We start from the raw sequence: 14069 nt of genomic DNA on the forward strand, positions 1-14069 counted from the left end.
CCCAATATGTAATATTAAGAATAGCAGAATTGCTCTAGTTGCTGAAAGAATACGGGTGGGCCAGGTGGTGGCAGTGGCTGGAAGTCGGCCTACTCAGTCTTCCCTGTTACCTCCTCTTTTGATTCTTGAGGTACTTCTGAGAAGCCCTAGAGGTCTGAGGAACACAGTCTGATAACCACATGGCTAGCTGATCTTTAAGGGACTCTCCAGTCTACAATCCAATGAATTTATTTTGCAAAACAGTCACATTCCCCTTTTCTCCAGCCCTTCTCCAACCCTAACCCTCATCACTCTAGACACTCATTCCTCCCCCATGCACACAGGGAAGAAGAAAATGGGCTGTTGATGTGTCTAGCACTTGCTGGTTGAACCCGGAGGTGCCCAGATCACTGACAAGATGATGAGGAGTCATTACTAAGTTCATTAGCACCCTGTCCTGCAGGAGGGAAGCTCGAGCTCTCTCCAGGACACCTATGGTCATCGGTCAGGCATTTCAGGGCTCCATGGCCCTGAAGCTGAATTACAGAAGCACAAGAAGTTCTGAGGGCCCCAAGTCCCTAGCACCCATGTTTGAACATTCTAAGGATAAAGTGTTCTCTGAGAACATCCTGAGTCTTTGAGATGAATTTGTAATACTGGAACTTAAAGGTATACAAGAAATGTCAGCATTTTTATTCACCTATACTCCTTTCCCAAAGAATCTTCTCTCCCCTCTAACTCTTTGAGTCCTTGTTAAAGAGGTGCCGAAGGATGCCTGGGGGTACTAGGTGACTCCTCCCTCTGCCTGCCAGCTCTCACTGATTGGTCTGTCTTTCAAGCTAGTTGTCACTTGATGCAGGAGTGACCAATCTATTCCTCTCTAGTGGGACAGAGAGCTCCTGTCATTTAGATGCTGATGGACATGGAGCCAAATGATAATATGGCTCTGGGACAGCTTCCATGTTGGGCCATGAGCAACAGAGGACTGAGTGTAGCAAGAGGAGAACATAGCAGAGACGCAAAAAGAAGGTGGAGAGCAGAAAACACAACTGGAGAGAGAGAGAGAGAGAGAGAGTGCGCGCATTTCTGATATTGTTCTCATTCCACAAGGTCTTTTAATTTTCCTACATTTAGCTTTCTTTACAGTCCCTTGGATCCTTCCATCAAACCTGAATTTTTTACTTGAACTAGCCAAAATAGACTCTTCCTGGCAACCGGGCAATCCTTAATTAAGACAAAAGACTTAATGAAACAAGTCATGGCACCATCTACCCTGCAAGGGCCCATTTGTCTCTTCATTCACTCAACTGGTATTTAGTTAACCTAACCGTGTCTGCGCTGTGGTCACCAGCAGGAGGGACACAGCGACGTACAAATGTTCAAGGATTCAAAATTATTTCAAGTGTGGAATGGTCGAAGGGCCTGGCTTGGTGAGGACATGACACAACGATGGTTGTCACCTTCATTTGAAGGGAAGTGACAGGAAGAGGAATTAGACTGGCCTCGTTAGCCTCCAGGAGCACGAGGGAGTTGACAGGCAGAAATGGGACGAGGGACTCCACACAGGAGCGTCCCGGCCGCTGGGCCCGACCCCAGGATGGGACAGTTTGTCTCGCGGGTTGAGTTTCTCCTACCAAAGGGCCGAATGACCAGCGTGCAGGGACTTTGTAGGGCAGATGCCAACACTAGGAGGAGGCTTAGATGCGGCGACGTTGGACCTCCATGGCTCGTGTGATTTTAGGCAAGTTATTTAACTTCTCTGTCTTCTTACCTGTGAAAACTGGGATGAGAGACGGTCTTTGGGTGTGTTGTGCTGAGGAGGACATCACGTGGCCTGTAGTCAGTGCCAGGCACTGAGGAGAGCTCTGTGAGTGTGTTCTTGATTCTTCCCTGTTACGGTCAGGCTTTTTTTTTTTTCCCCTCATGAAATGCTGCTTTTTCAACTGCTGCTGCCACTTCAGGGATTTTATTTGCTTCAAGCAGCTGTAGTCCATGCAGATGATAGAAGTTGTGTCTTGTTTTCCTTGCTTAGCATAGGGTTGTGCACAAAGAAGGGACTGGACAATACTAGTAGATGAGATAGAACTTGAGGTCTTAGCTTCCAGTGTCCACACAAAAACTTGCATGAGAATGCACCTCTCCCCTGCCTCTCAAAATGAAACACTGGGCCACAAGGAGACACGTGTGTACACACAGAATTCCATGCACACACACATGCACATACACAGACTGCACCTAAGTAAATGCACACTGCATGCAGACAAGCATGGCCATGCACATCCGTGCACACTGACAGGCAGATTTTCACTTCCCTCTCCCCGTAATCAAGAAGATGGAAGATGAATCTGTTTGTGGGATGAGTCACAGGCGGCTGGAATGAAGGGCAGGATTCAGCCTCCCCTGGGAATCTTTATTTATAGCCCCGGTTGCTGGAGAGGGGGCTGAAATCATTCCTAAGGAGCTTCAGTGATAGCGAGCGATAAGATAACCAAAAGATGTCACTCCCACTGTCGTGTTGTCTTGGAGGCAGGAGTCTGTTGCTGCCGGAGCCCCAAGACGCACCGTGTCACTCCAGAACTGTGGTCCACGGCAAGGAGTGGAGCTGACTGTGTTCCAGCTGGTCTGCCAGCAGTGATGGGCCCATATCCCCAGTGCGCAGGCAATCTGTATGCTAATCCCAGCAAATCCTCCCAGCCCCAAGCAAACAGAAACCTCTCTGGGCCGGCAGGGGCCACTGCTCAGGGAGGATGCAGTTTAGATTCAAAATGACACGGTTTAATCTGCTGGCCCAACGGCCCTGCCTCTGTCAAGAGTGTGGTTTCTGTAAGGAGCAGAGCAAGCGGTATGAAGAAAATGTCACTGGGTCCAACCTTCCTTCACGGGCTGGGGTGGGAAGGGCAGCCGATTCTTTGCTGAGCTTTGAGGGACACCGGCAAATGGTTGGTGGTAACAATGGTGGGGTCAATGAGCTCTCTGAGTGCAGACTCTGTGTCTCATCGACTGTTGCACGCTCAGCACCCAGCAAACTGTCTGACGCAGAAGCAGCACCCAGGAGATGGGCACATGCATGTCCTCTTTAACTTCTTAGTGCATGAGAATCCCAGTAACATTTCTTGGGTACCATGCAGGCTAGAGGAGAAAGAATATTTTCTAGGGAACCAGGAAGACCAGGGCTCTAAACCTTCCCCTTCCTTTAGAAGACCTTGGCAGGCCATCTATCTCTCCAAGCCTCAGTTTGCCCATCTCTAAAATGGGGACTCACTGATACCTACTATGTTTTGGTGGCCGTGCTAAGAATTAGAGATAGTGCAAGTATGTTACTTCATTATGATCCATATCCACAACCTGGGAGCGATGGGTATGAAGTTACTATCAGCCAATAACACTCTAGTTGAATTAATTGGACAGATCGCACCTGGCTGGAAACAGGGACCCCCCAAGACTGCTTGGGAGTGTTTGATGTGCTGGCCCTCTTGCGAGCATTCCTGCTAGGCCTGGAGCCCTGTTTAGAGTGTGGGTTCTCCCCTCAGCTCCCGCTGCTCTCTGTTGGCACATGCGTGTGTCTGGACCTTTGTTCTAGGTTGAGGGAGACCCTGTGGACTGGACACCATCGGCCAGTGCAGACCCTGTGCTCTGCCCCACACATCTTGCTTTTGAACTCTGACTCCTGGCCCTGAACATGGCTTAGGTAACAGTCACAGCTTGACTTTGAACTCTTATTGATTTAAGGGGGTCATTCTGGATCTGCTGGTCCTGACCTCCCCAACAGGTCAGGGTTGCCTGAGACTAGCCTGCCATTTGGTCCTGCCTGTCAGCTTCCACTTCTGATTCTTGGGCCTAATTTAGCTCTGGAGTCCTGATAGGACCATGCTGAAGCACCTTGAACCTGATCTTCTAGGATACAGAGCACCAAATCCAGCACTTGAGTTTTGAACTTATTCCTTGGGGAGATCAGAGGGCAAAAGAGAGCAGGAGGTGAGGCTGAGAGGGAAGAATCACAAAGTGGAGGACATTCACCTTAATGGCATAACACCCATCCTTATCCTCGAGATAAAGAGCAGTCACTCCGGCCACCATTAAAACGCCACTTCCTAGGCTGAGAAAATACGGTCGTGGTCATTAAAAGCCTAGGCTTTTGCACCAGACCAGCCTGAGCTTGAAACCTGGCTCTGTTGCTTGCTAGCTGTGTGGCCTTGGGCGAGCTGAACTATCTTTCTGAGCTTCAGATTCTCACTTATAAAATGAGGTCAGTAACGGTCCCTGCCTTGTAGGGCTGTCAAGAGCACTGAATGAGACGAGGGGTGTAATTAGTGCCTGGCACAGTGCCTGGTGCGCAGCAGGCAGCCAATACAATGGTGGCCATGGTGCCTGAGATTGATTCTTGTGACCCCTGTCCACGGGGCTGCTCAGGGTTATCAGGAGGATCCGATGAGATAAGGGATTTGAACATGTTTAAAAGAAGGCTGGAGAGCATGACATCACATAGAGTATTAGAATAATTACTTCTCAGTTGTTGAAATTTGCCAACTGATGTGCTGTTGGACATGGATCGGGCACCTGGCTGAGAGGGCGTGATGGACTCTCTCAGTCCTGGCTCTTGTATGACATTTCACTCTGGTGCAGTAGGCACAAGGGTCTTTGAGAGGGTCTGCCTACTGCCCCAGGGCCTTCTGAGGCCCCTGACGTTGCTCAGTCCTTGCAGCTTAGTGGAGTGGTTTATGAGTGGGAAGGGCACACTGGACCAGGAGCTAAAAGCCTTATCTTCTGTTTCCCAGAGCCTATGGCTCTGAAGCTGCTTGCGACTGACTGAATGAGCCAAAGATGAGGTGACAAAGGACCCAGCAACAAGCCCTGATTTATGACCTGAGATTCCCATTCCAAAAGCCACATCATCAGTCCCTGCAGGAAAGCGCTGCACCCAGACGAGCTGCCCTCCAGCTGCGGGACTGAGTCTCAGGCCCACTCCCAGGGCAATGCCTTCCAATGTGCCCTGCAGGGGGAAGAGATCCCAGAGAGCAAATTCCGCGACTGGGTCAGGTTAGAAACCTGTCCGCCTATTGGCCAGTGAGCACGCAGAACAGAAGAATCAGGCCCCTATGGGAAGGGAGGACTGGGAGAGTTTGTAACAAAATGGTCTTACTGTCAGCTGGGCATACAGAGTCCAGAAGAAGAGACGAGTCCTTTACTTTCTCTTCCAGCCTTATCTTATATTCCCTACAAACACCACAGTTGCTGATGCCCCTCAGGCACATTTCAGTTCTCCCTCAGTATCCCAGTTGACCTGGGGCCATTAGAGTAGAACTTCAGGATGCCCTGTCTGGCCACACCTTTCACAGGTGGTAGGTATTACACATACCTACCATCCTCTCCACGTTCCTTTTCAGCAGAACTGTGTGGGCAGCAATGTACTAAGGGGGACTCCTCCACCAGATTGAGAGATGAACCATGTTTGGTCTTACTCAAACATGACAATTCTATCTCCATTTGCCAACGTTTGGTTATGGATGGTCATGTGGTTCAGCTCTAGCCAATAAGAGCTGAGGCGAAGTTTTGGAACCTTCTTTGACAAGACAGAGACATGGGAGGAGAAGCTCTGGTCTCTCTTTTCTTTCTTTTGTACATCACTGGGTGAGGGTGTAGTGCTCAGAATTGTGGCAGCCATCTTGCCACCGTGAGGAGAAGGCCAAGAACACTGCAGAGAAGCTGACCTAGAGCCTTGAAATTGTTGAGCCACTGATATAAACCTGCATCCAACAGCCTACTTTTAGACTTTTTGTTAAACTATTAACAGCCCTTATTGTTTAAGCAACTTTTAGTCAGATATCCTGTTATATATATCCCAAAGCATTCAAACTATTACATCAAGGAAAACTCTTTTCATTTGAACTTCTTTCTTTTGCTTTCTCTGCCATAATCCAAGGGATTCAAACCGGGATGCCTGCAGGGGCCAGGGCAGTAACACAGAAAGGTGAAACTCCCGGTTTACGGGAGGCAACGTGGAGAGTGAGCACTCCTTGTAAAGGGGCTGGTGCTGACTACTTTGCTCCAACTGGTGGTGGCCATGCACAGTGTTGGCAGGGCATGGCCAGGTGTTTTTATTTTTTTAAGAGAAATCAGAAAACTGTATTTTTACATGGACTTTCTCCATTTCATATGTGCATTTAAATCTTAGATAAAGATACTGTACAGACCATACCAGCACTTCTGAGCACTGTGTAGAGCCCAGAGGGCACACATCTGTGACCCGACTTTCATCGCAGAGCCCCATCTGTCCCTGGGGTTGAGCTCCTGCGTGGGCTGTCAGTGCCTTCTTTCAGACTTTGCTCTTGGGTGGGGCTGTGGTTGTGGGCTTGGCTGAAACAGACCTGGGGGCTGGAAGACGAGGGTTGGGAGGACACAGGCCAAAACTCTGGCCTGCGGTTAAGGTAGAACATCTGACGAACAACAGACCTTTACCCTGCAGGACAAACCTTCTCTTTGTGTAGGTCTTGGGTGAAATTTCATTGAAAGGGTCACTGTGACTCTCGCCACTCAGACCAGCTACCAGAGGCTCCCTTCTCTTAACCAAGCTTAGCTATGTTTCAGGCTCTAAGAACAGGGAGGAAGAGAATCTATTCCACCAAACGGTGACAAGAGCTAGGAAGTTGGGTGCACGCTCCTAGGAAAGTGCCACTCCACGTGACTTTCTTAGTGCTGTGGACACGCGTGTTTTGTCTGGGAGCAAGCCTCCTCAGTCCCGTTTGGCCCAATAAGTTCTCAGTTCTTTTCAGTAAAATAAAAATACTCTGTGGAAAATCCAAGGACATTGTTTTCAGAAAGAGGCTTACATTGAAGTATCCTTCCCCTTCTGTGCTAAGAGCATTTTGGTGGGTAGGTCAGTTCAAACTAGGGAAGACCTTTGTTAAACTAACTTTCCGTGGTCCTGGGGACTCTGCTCCCCAAGGGCAGGTCCAGAGTCCTGGTTCCTGTATAACCCAGGGAGTTGCTTAATTTAAGTCCACAAGCTGTAAAGTTGGAAATCTCCACGTCTGCCTCTAGATCATCAAGTTAGAAAGTTTCTGGAGTGCCTCTGCTGAAAGGCATCAGAGAAGAGCTAACAGGGACTTCATGCAGTGTGCTGTGTGCAGCCCACTGCTGCCCTTTGATGAAAAGAGAGGTGAGTCACCACCAGCTTCAGGGATTGAGAAGAAATGTCAATGAAGAATGAATAATAGGCACTGTACCAACACCTAAGAAGGTTAAGGGCAGGATTAGTTGGCACAGAAGAAAACAGCACATGGGGGAGGCCAGCCACAGTCCCACAGAGCTTCAGTAGCTCACTGCCGTCTGATTGGGTAACCAAGAAAATAGGGTATGTCATAGTTTTTAAAAGAAAAAAAATGTGTCAAAGAGGGATACCCTTTGTTAAGGGCAGATAAGTGGACTTTGTAGCTTCCAGAAGCCCCTACAAGCTCCAGGCCTTTGTCCCAGCAGAGGGGGCAGGCGGGCAGAAACCAGCGAGGCGGGGCACTTCTCCGAGCGCCCTGGGGTCTTCAGGAGGAACATCCTGCAGAAAGGCAGAGGCTAACCCTGGATACTTGCAGGGAGACCCCAAGACCCTGGAAGTGCTGAGGAATGTCGGGATGTGTTTTAGTGCCCACCACCAGGCGGTTTAGTCCCCACAAGTGGTTCGGAAGACGTTGCCTGGCCTCTGCCCAAGAAATGGATGTGAGGTTTAAGGGTTGGTGGCTGTGTCTCCAGAGACTAAATACTTCCCTGCTGACTCATTCTGGAGGGGACCAGCAAAGGACGGTCATCAAGGAAATGACCAAATGCCTCATCATCTGACAGTATCTTTACTTGCTTATCAGTCTAAATTATCCAGAAAACCCTTAGTGAGGGCAGGTTCGGAGGCCAGTAGACTGTCTAAGAGAAAAGGAGGGAGGCCGCCCCTACGGTCCCCACCATGATGTGCAGTGGCCCAGCATCAACTAGCACGTGCAGAGCGAGGGGCTACGGGCCCAGGGGAACTCCCAGCACCCACAGCGGCAGGCACAGTGAGCTCCTCCCTGAAGGGAGACCTCAGTGAGGTGTCTCTGTGTCTTTCACAAAACCCAAATGTCAAACCCAGAGACAGTCCTCTTGTAGCTGTGGTAGCCACAGCTACAGCCTTTTGGCACCCCCGACTATGTCCTTGACCAAGGCAGCTGGACAAAGCCACTGAAATGCCTGCGATGGCTGTGAGAGCAGAGCAGAGCAAGACACGGACTTCAGGTTCAGATGGACCTGGATTCAAAGTCCACACTAATACTTGCTAGTTATGTGACTCTGGGCAATTAATAACCTTCTCTGAGCTCCATGTCCTACTCTGTAAAATGAGGATCAATAACATGTGCTGGTCCTGAGCCTGCTTGTCCTCAGATCCGTGCTTTTGCCTCCCTCTTCTGCTGTGTGTCACGGGGAGTTGATCCCTCAGGCTACTCTTCCCACGCTCCTATCGGCTGGCTGCTGGCTGAGCTTGGCCAATCCTAGATCTGGGGACAAGAAGAAGGGGCTGGACGGGGGCACTTCTCTCCTCCCCATCGGTTTCAGGTAGTGCCTCTCTGGCAGCGGCTGCATCTCTGCCGAGGGGAGCTGGTATTAACATGATCACGGTTCAAGGGCTACGTGTACAGGTTTAACAATGTTGACAAGCCAGTGCCTTAATAAAGATTATTTTCGTTGATTAATCATCACTCGTGTAAAGGATGGGATACAAGACGGGAATTTTGATTAGGACATGGAAAAGCAGATGTTAGAAATATGTCAAAGCTTATGGCGCCGCAGGGGCCCTGATGAGTGACTGAAGTAGGGAAGGAGGGCTTCAGGGCGTGACATGGTGGCAGGGAGGTAGCGAAGGAGACCCTGCAGTACAAGGTGTTTAAATAACATCATAACCCTGAGAAGACCTAGACCCTCAAAGATGTTTGAAATTGGCATTCTAAGGCTGTCAAAACCATTTTTATTTCTCTCTTTCTTGAACCTTGTGGTTGGTTGAATGGTGGCCCCCAAAAGATATGTCTAAGTTCCAAACCCAGGTACCTATGCATGTATGTGACCTTATTTGGAAACGAGGCCCTTGAAGATAGTAAGGTAAGGATCTCCAGGTGAGATCATCCCGGATTTAGAGTGGGCCCTAAATCTAACAGCAGGTGTCTTCTTAAGAAAAAGGAGAGGGAGGCTTGAGACACAGAGGCACAGGAAAGACATCTACTTGCAGACAGAGGTAGGATTTGGAGCTATGCTGCCATTAGCCAAGAAATATGGCAGTCACCAGAAGCTGGGAGAGATAAAGAACAGATTTCTTCTAGAGCTTCCAGAGGGAGTGTGGTCCTGTTGACTTCTGGCCTCTGAACTGTGAGACTGTGAGAGAATACATTTCTGGGTTTGTTTGTTTGTTTGTTTGTTTGTTTTTTAAAGCCATCCAGTTTGTGGTGGTTTATTATGGCAGCCCTAGCAAACTAACACAGATCCCAACTTTCAACTGTATCACGTCCCTGAGCTATTTCCTAAAAGCTCAGCTCTTTGCTGACCTCAGGTCTTTGATCATGTTATGTTGGACATTCATAACATATTTATATTTAATGTATGCACATTTAACTATCTGGCAAAAATAAAAAGAGACAGGCTAATTGATTGCTAGAGAGAGGCAGAGAGCAAGAAGGAACTAATAATAGCGAGGCTACTGGGGACAGGCCTGCCCACTTCCCGCCTGGCGGCCGGTGAGCGCCTGCCCAGCAGGGCGCAGGAGGCATGGCGACGCCTGCCTGCTCCCCTCTCCCAGGGGCCTTGCGCGATGTGTGAGCTCTGCATTTAAGGATTCATATTTTTCACACAGCTTGGCACCTCAAGGCAAGCTCACACATTCATCTGATGCTCCACTGAGGCAACAGCAATTGATTTCACGACTAGAGGAAACACTGACTATATTGGATTTCTTGAGAGAGATTGCATCATTTTTCCAATACAGTCCCTGCTGAAGGGATTTTTCAAGGGTACCTTTGACTATTGTCTAGTCATGATTTTTTTTTTTAGCTTTATGCATTGATTTTTAGAACCCAAATGCTGAGTAAGATTTGATTCCTTCAAATTCACTTTGTTTAGAATCCCCTGGCATGCTTCAATGTGCCACCTTTTAAAAAAATTCTCTTTTTATCCCTTCACCTGTGTTGAATTTCTAGCTTCCTCAAACTTCCATAACATTTCCCTCCACCTGTCCGGTGTATCTCTGCTTACAGGGACTTGTTCACAATCAGCCTCCTTTACAGGAGTTCCTTGAAACTGGGGATTACATGTCTTTGAACACCCCCAATAGATTGGATAAATTAATGGATGGATGGATAAACTGATGAGTTTATACAGTTAAGAGAAAAATCAAATGGAAACTAATAGTTAAAGCAAAGAGAGCCTGTCTACACCTACACTGCATAATGTAAGGCTTGACACACAAATTGGAACTCAGACTGACATGTGACTCCATAGTCTGGCACACAGTTTGCTGGTTTCCTTTCTCTGTTGACTTAAAACAAGGCCTGGCACTGAGGCATCTCATTAAACCCCTGGGTACTGGAATACATCTGTACAGCAACTCAGCTTAAACGACAGTCCCTCAGAGAACGCTTGCCCGCACCCCCCAATCTAAATGAGTCTCCCCTCCTCCATCATACGCTCTCAGGGCACCCTCTTTTTCCTTTCATAGCAATTGTCATAGCCTTAAGCTGTATTTGGATTTTTGTGACTTTTAGTTTAATATCGTTTATATTCTCCCACATCCTGGCTGACTTAGCACTCAAGAAAGGTAGGGTTCGTGTCTGTTTTCTTAACCCTGGTGACCTAGTGTGTGCCCCAGTAGCCCGGCTACTATTGCTATCAATGTCTAATATTAACGGACTGTGTGTTATGTGCCAGACACTGTTTAAAAGTACTTTACATAAATCATCTCCTTTCATCTTCACAGCAACTCTATGAGCAGGAGCTATTATTATTCCTGTCTTATGGATGAGAAAACTGAGATATGGAGAAGCTGAGTTGCCCCAAGTCTCACAGGGAGAAAGTGGAAGAGTCGAGATTTAAACCCAGCCAAGAGGGTCCCAAAGTCAGCACTAGTAACTAACTACTTGTTGGATAAATGCATCATGATAAATATTGAGGGACTTTGGGACTTAGAACTGGGTGGAGATAATATATATATCTTCTGGGCTAACTTCCTAGCCTGTGCAGAAATGTTTCCTACGGAAACCCTGAGCTAGTTTTTCAGAGTCTTCTGAAACAATCTGGCAATGAGGACTCACCCACTTTTCTAACTGCGGAACCTTAACAATCGGGATGCTTTTTCGTACACGAAGCTGAAACCCCATTTCCATGGTACTTCCACCCGTGGCTGCTGTTCTGCTCTCAGCAGCTTAAAAGGACTTGAGTCTCTCCCATATGACTCTGGTAAGGGCTCTCTGTTCATTGTGAGGGGATCAAGGGCAAGCAGCTTTCCATTGTCTGCGCCTTTAGCGCCCCAGCACGGTGCCTGACAGTCGGTAAAATTTGTTGTAGGGATGAATTAATGAATGAACATATGCCTGTCCTTGCTACTTCTGTGAAGCACCAAAGAGTTCATGAATATGAAAGAGATTTCTAGAAACCCATAATTTTCTTGTTTATTAGAAATCTCATCACAGCTAGCTGCCACATTAGAAATTATAAAGCTGAACCAATTTATTTAAGGCATTAATATTCGGGAGTTAACTTCATGGGTTATCTCTGTTGGGGGCTACTTGGTTTTTTTTCCTGTATGTGGTTTTTGGGGAAGAGTACTTCTATTTATAAAGGGAATTTAACTAACCCATGGAATTATGGACAGCAGTGATGGGCATACTGAAAAAAGGGGTTTTTGGACAAAGGGGGGCTTTCTTGGTTTCCTGAAGCAGGAAATAAAATCTGCGAGCTTCAGTTGTCCCCACAAATGCCGTAACTACAGACCCTTTTCTAAGACTCCGAAAAATGCAGCACAGTTGTGACAGGCTGTATCTGAAACTCAGTCTCCATTTATTTATTTAATAATCTTATCTTCATTTGAGGACACCTTTTTTCCATTGCTTTTTAGAGAGACAGGGAAGGGCTAAGGGAAGCAGGGAGGGGGAGAGAGGGTGGGGAGAGGGAGAATGAGAGAGAGACATCAACCTGTTGCCTTCTCCTATGTGCCCTGACTGGGCATCGAACCTGCAACATGGGTATGTGCCCTGACTGGAATCAAACCAACTGAGCCACACTGGCCAGGGCTAATGCAGTCTCCATTTAAAATAAAGCACATCAAGAAGCTAGAAACAAAACCAAGCCACATAGTGATTGTGGGAATTAACAATCAGTGTGCGCTATGAACCACGCGAGTTATTTTTTTCTTTGTGTTTCGTTCAAAAACTTCTCTTATTTCATTTTAAGTTGCATCTGCTTTGCAAAAGTGATTTTTTTTAAGAGCACCATGAATGATTTATGACTTTCGACACCGCATCCCACAAGATTACATAAGGAACAGAGCAAAACAAGTGATTGAGCCAAATTTAAAAAAACAACAAACATTTTCAAAAAGTAGATTTTATCTTGGCTTCAGCCAGATTAAGTTTTCTACTCACCAAAAGTGCTCCCTCATTCCAAAATGCACCCCAGTTCCGTGAGGATCCCCCTGATTTCCTTTCTCTGTTGACAGCACTCCACCATCAACCTAACGCCTGGCCCCCAGCGATGTCCTGGAATGTCCAACTGCCCCGATTCCTCCCCTTGTCCCCGCAAGTGAACTTTGCAGTGGGATTGCATAAACGGCCTCATTAGTTTGGTAAATGATTGGACAAAAACACTGATGGGAGTAATATCTACCAGGCTGATTATTTCTTTAATCGCAGGATAATAGAATTTCCGAGCTCGCCAAGGCCCGGGACCACCTATTTATACCTGGATTGTTTGACAGCCAGAGAAACTAATAGCAAGAGAGCCAGAGCGACCTGCTCAGTCCCACAATGAGGTTCCTTTAGGCAGAGCAATGGACGTACTTCAACCTCAGGGCAGTACAGTCCATGCTTATTTACCAAGAAACTCTCATCTCCTTTTCTAAGTGGAGGTGGTGACACTGGATATTATTTTTCAACTACAGGGAATTTGGTGGTTATTGGATAGCATCTCTGTTGCTGGCTTGTTTAGTCGGCGGAGCCAATCTTGGGAAGGTGGCAAGTGCTTGCAGGATAAAAACCTGTGTCGAGGGTTTGAGTGCTGGGCAGCAGGCTAGGTGGGGTGAGGGGCACACCACAGTGGTCCGAGCGGCCAAATCCTGGGGATGCGGGTTTGTTGGACACGTGAGGTGTGGGTCAGAGGGCCTGCGTGCAGGGCCCCGTTGGAGAGGTAGGAGTAAAACGAGAGCGGAAGATGAGGCCCCTGTGAGGAGTCGGAGAGTGGCAGGGGCCAGAAGGCTGAGATGGGCGGTCAGGGCCACGTGCTGCCCAAAGGGGCCAGGGCTGTGTCATGTCATTTCAAGGTCAAAGGTGAGGATTGAAACCCAGTGCCCTTACCTCTGAGAAAAGCACACACGTCACAGAACGGAGTGTGGAGTGCGCCTCCATATCCGTCTCAGCCAGTGGGATGGAGGGCACCGTGTAGTTTCCCGGCCAAGGGCATGGACTTGGGAGTCAGAAATCCTGAACGTGCTTTTCAGCTCTACCTTTTACCCGCCACGTGAGACTAGGCAGGTCACTTCACCGCTCCACGCTTTGGGTTTCCCAGCAATAGAGTAAAAGCTACTTTATCAGTGGTCTGTAAGGGTCTCAGGTAATGTATATAAGGCCTTTAGCATAGTGTCTGGCACATAGTAAAAGCATAAAAATGATATATATATATAAAATATATGTATTTTTTAGGCTTGATCTTTGGAACAAGGTAACCTTGATTTGAAACCCAGCCCCGTCACTTAGGTGCTGGGTGCCCTTGGGCAGGTCACAACTTCTCTGAGCTTCAGTTTACACCCTGTAAAAGGGGGATAACGATGGGCACAGTGTGGGGAGGCTGTGAAGATTAAATGAGGACTCAGCCCAAAGTGC

General features: G+C 47.9%; 1 protein-coding gene across 1 annotated transcript in view; it reads right to left on the minus strand.

Annotated features, from left to right (window-relative positions):
- Positions 1-12753, minus strand: part of ADRA1B (adrenoceptor alpha 1B) — an 81623-nt gene extending 68870 nt beyond the window's left edge. The window contains exon 1 of the mRNA XM_054568103.1: positions 12618-12753. The gene's annotated coding sequence lies outside the window, so the exon portion shown is untranslated. The remainder of the gene's footprint in view (positions 1-12617) is intronic.
- Between the last annotated feature and the right edge of the window lie 1316 nt (positions 12754-14069).

The sequence above is a fragment of the Pteronotus mesoamericanus genome, unplaced genomic scaffold (genome assembly GCF_021234165.1).
Source record: "Pteronotus mesoamericanus isolate MK-2021 breed Mesoamerican mustached bat unplaced genomic scaffold, CSHL_Meso_final contig_2, whole genome shotgun sequence".
Lineage (NCBI taxonomy): Eukaryota > Metazoa > Chordata > Mammalia > Chiroptera > Mormoopidae > Pteronotus > Pteronotus mesoamericanus.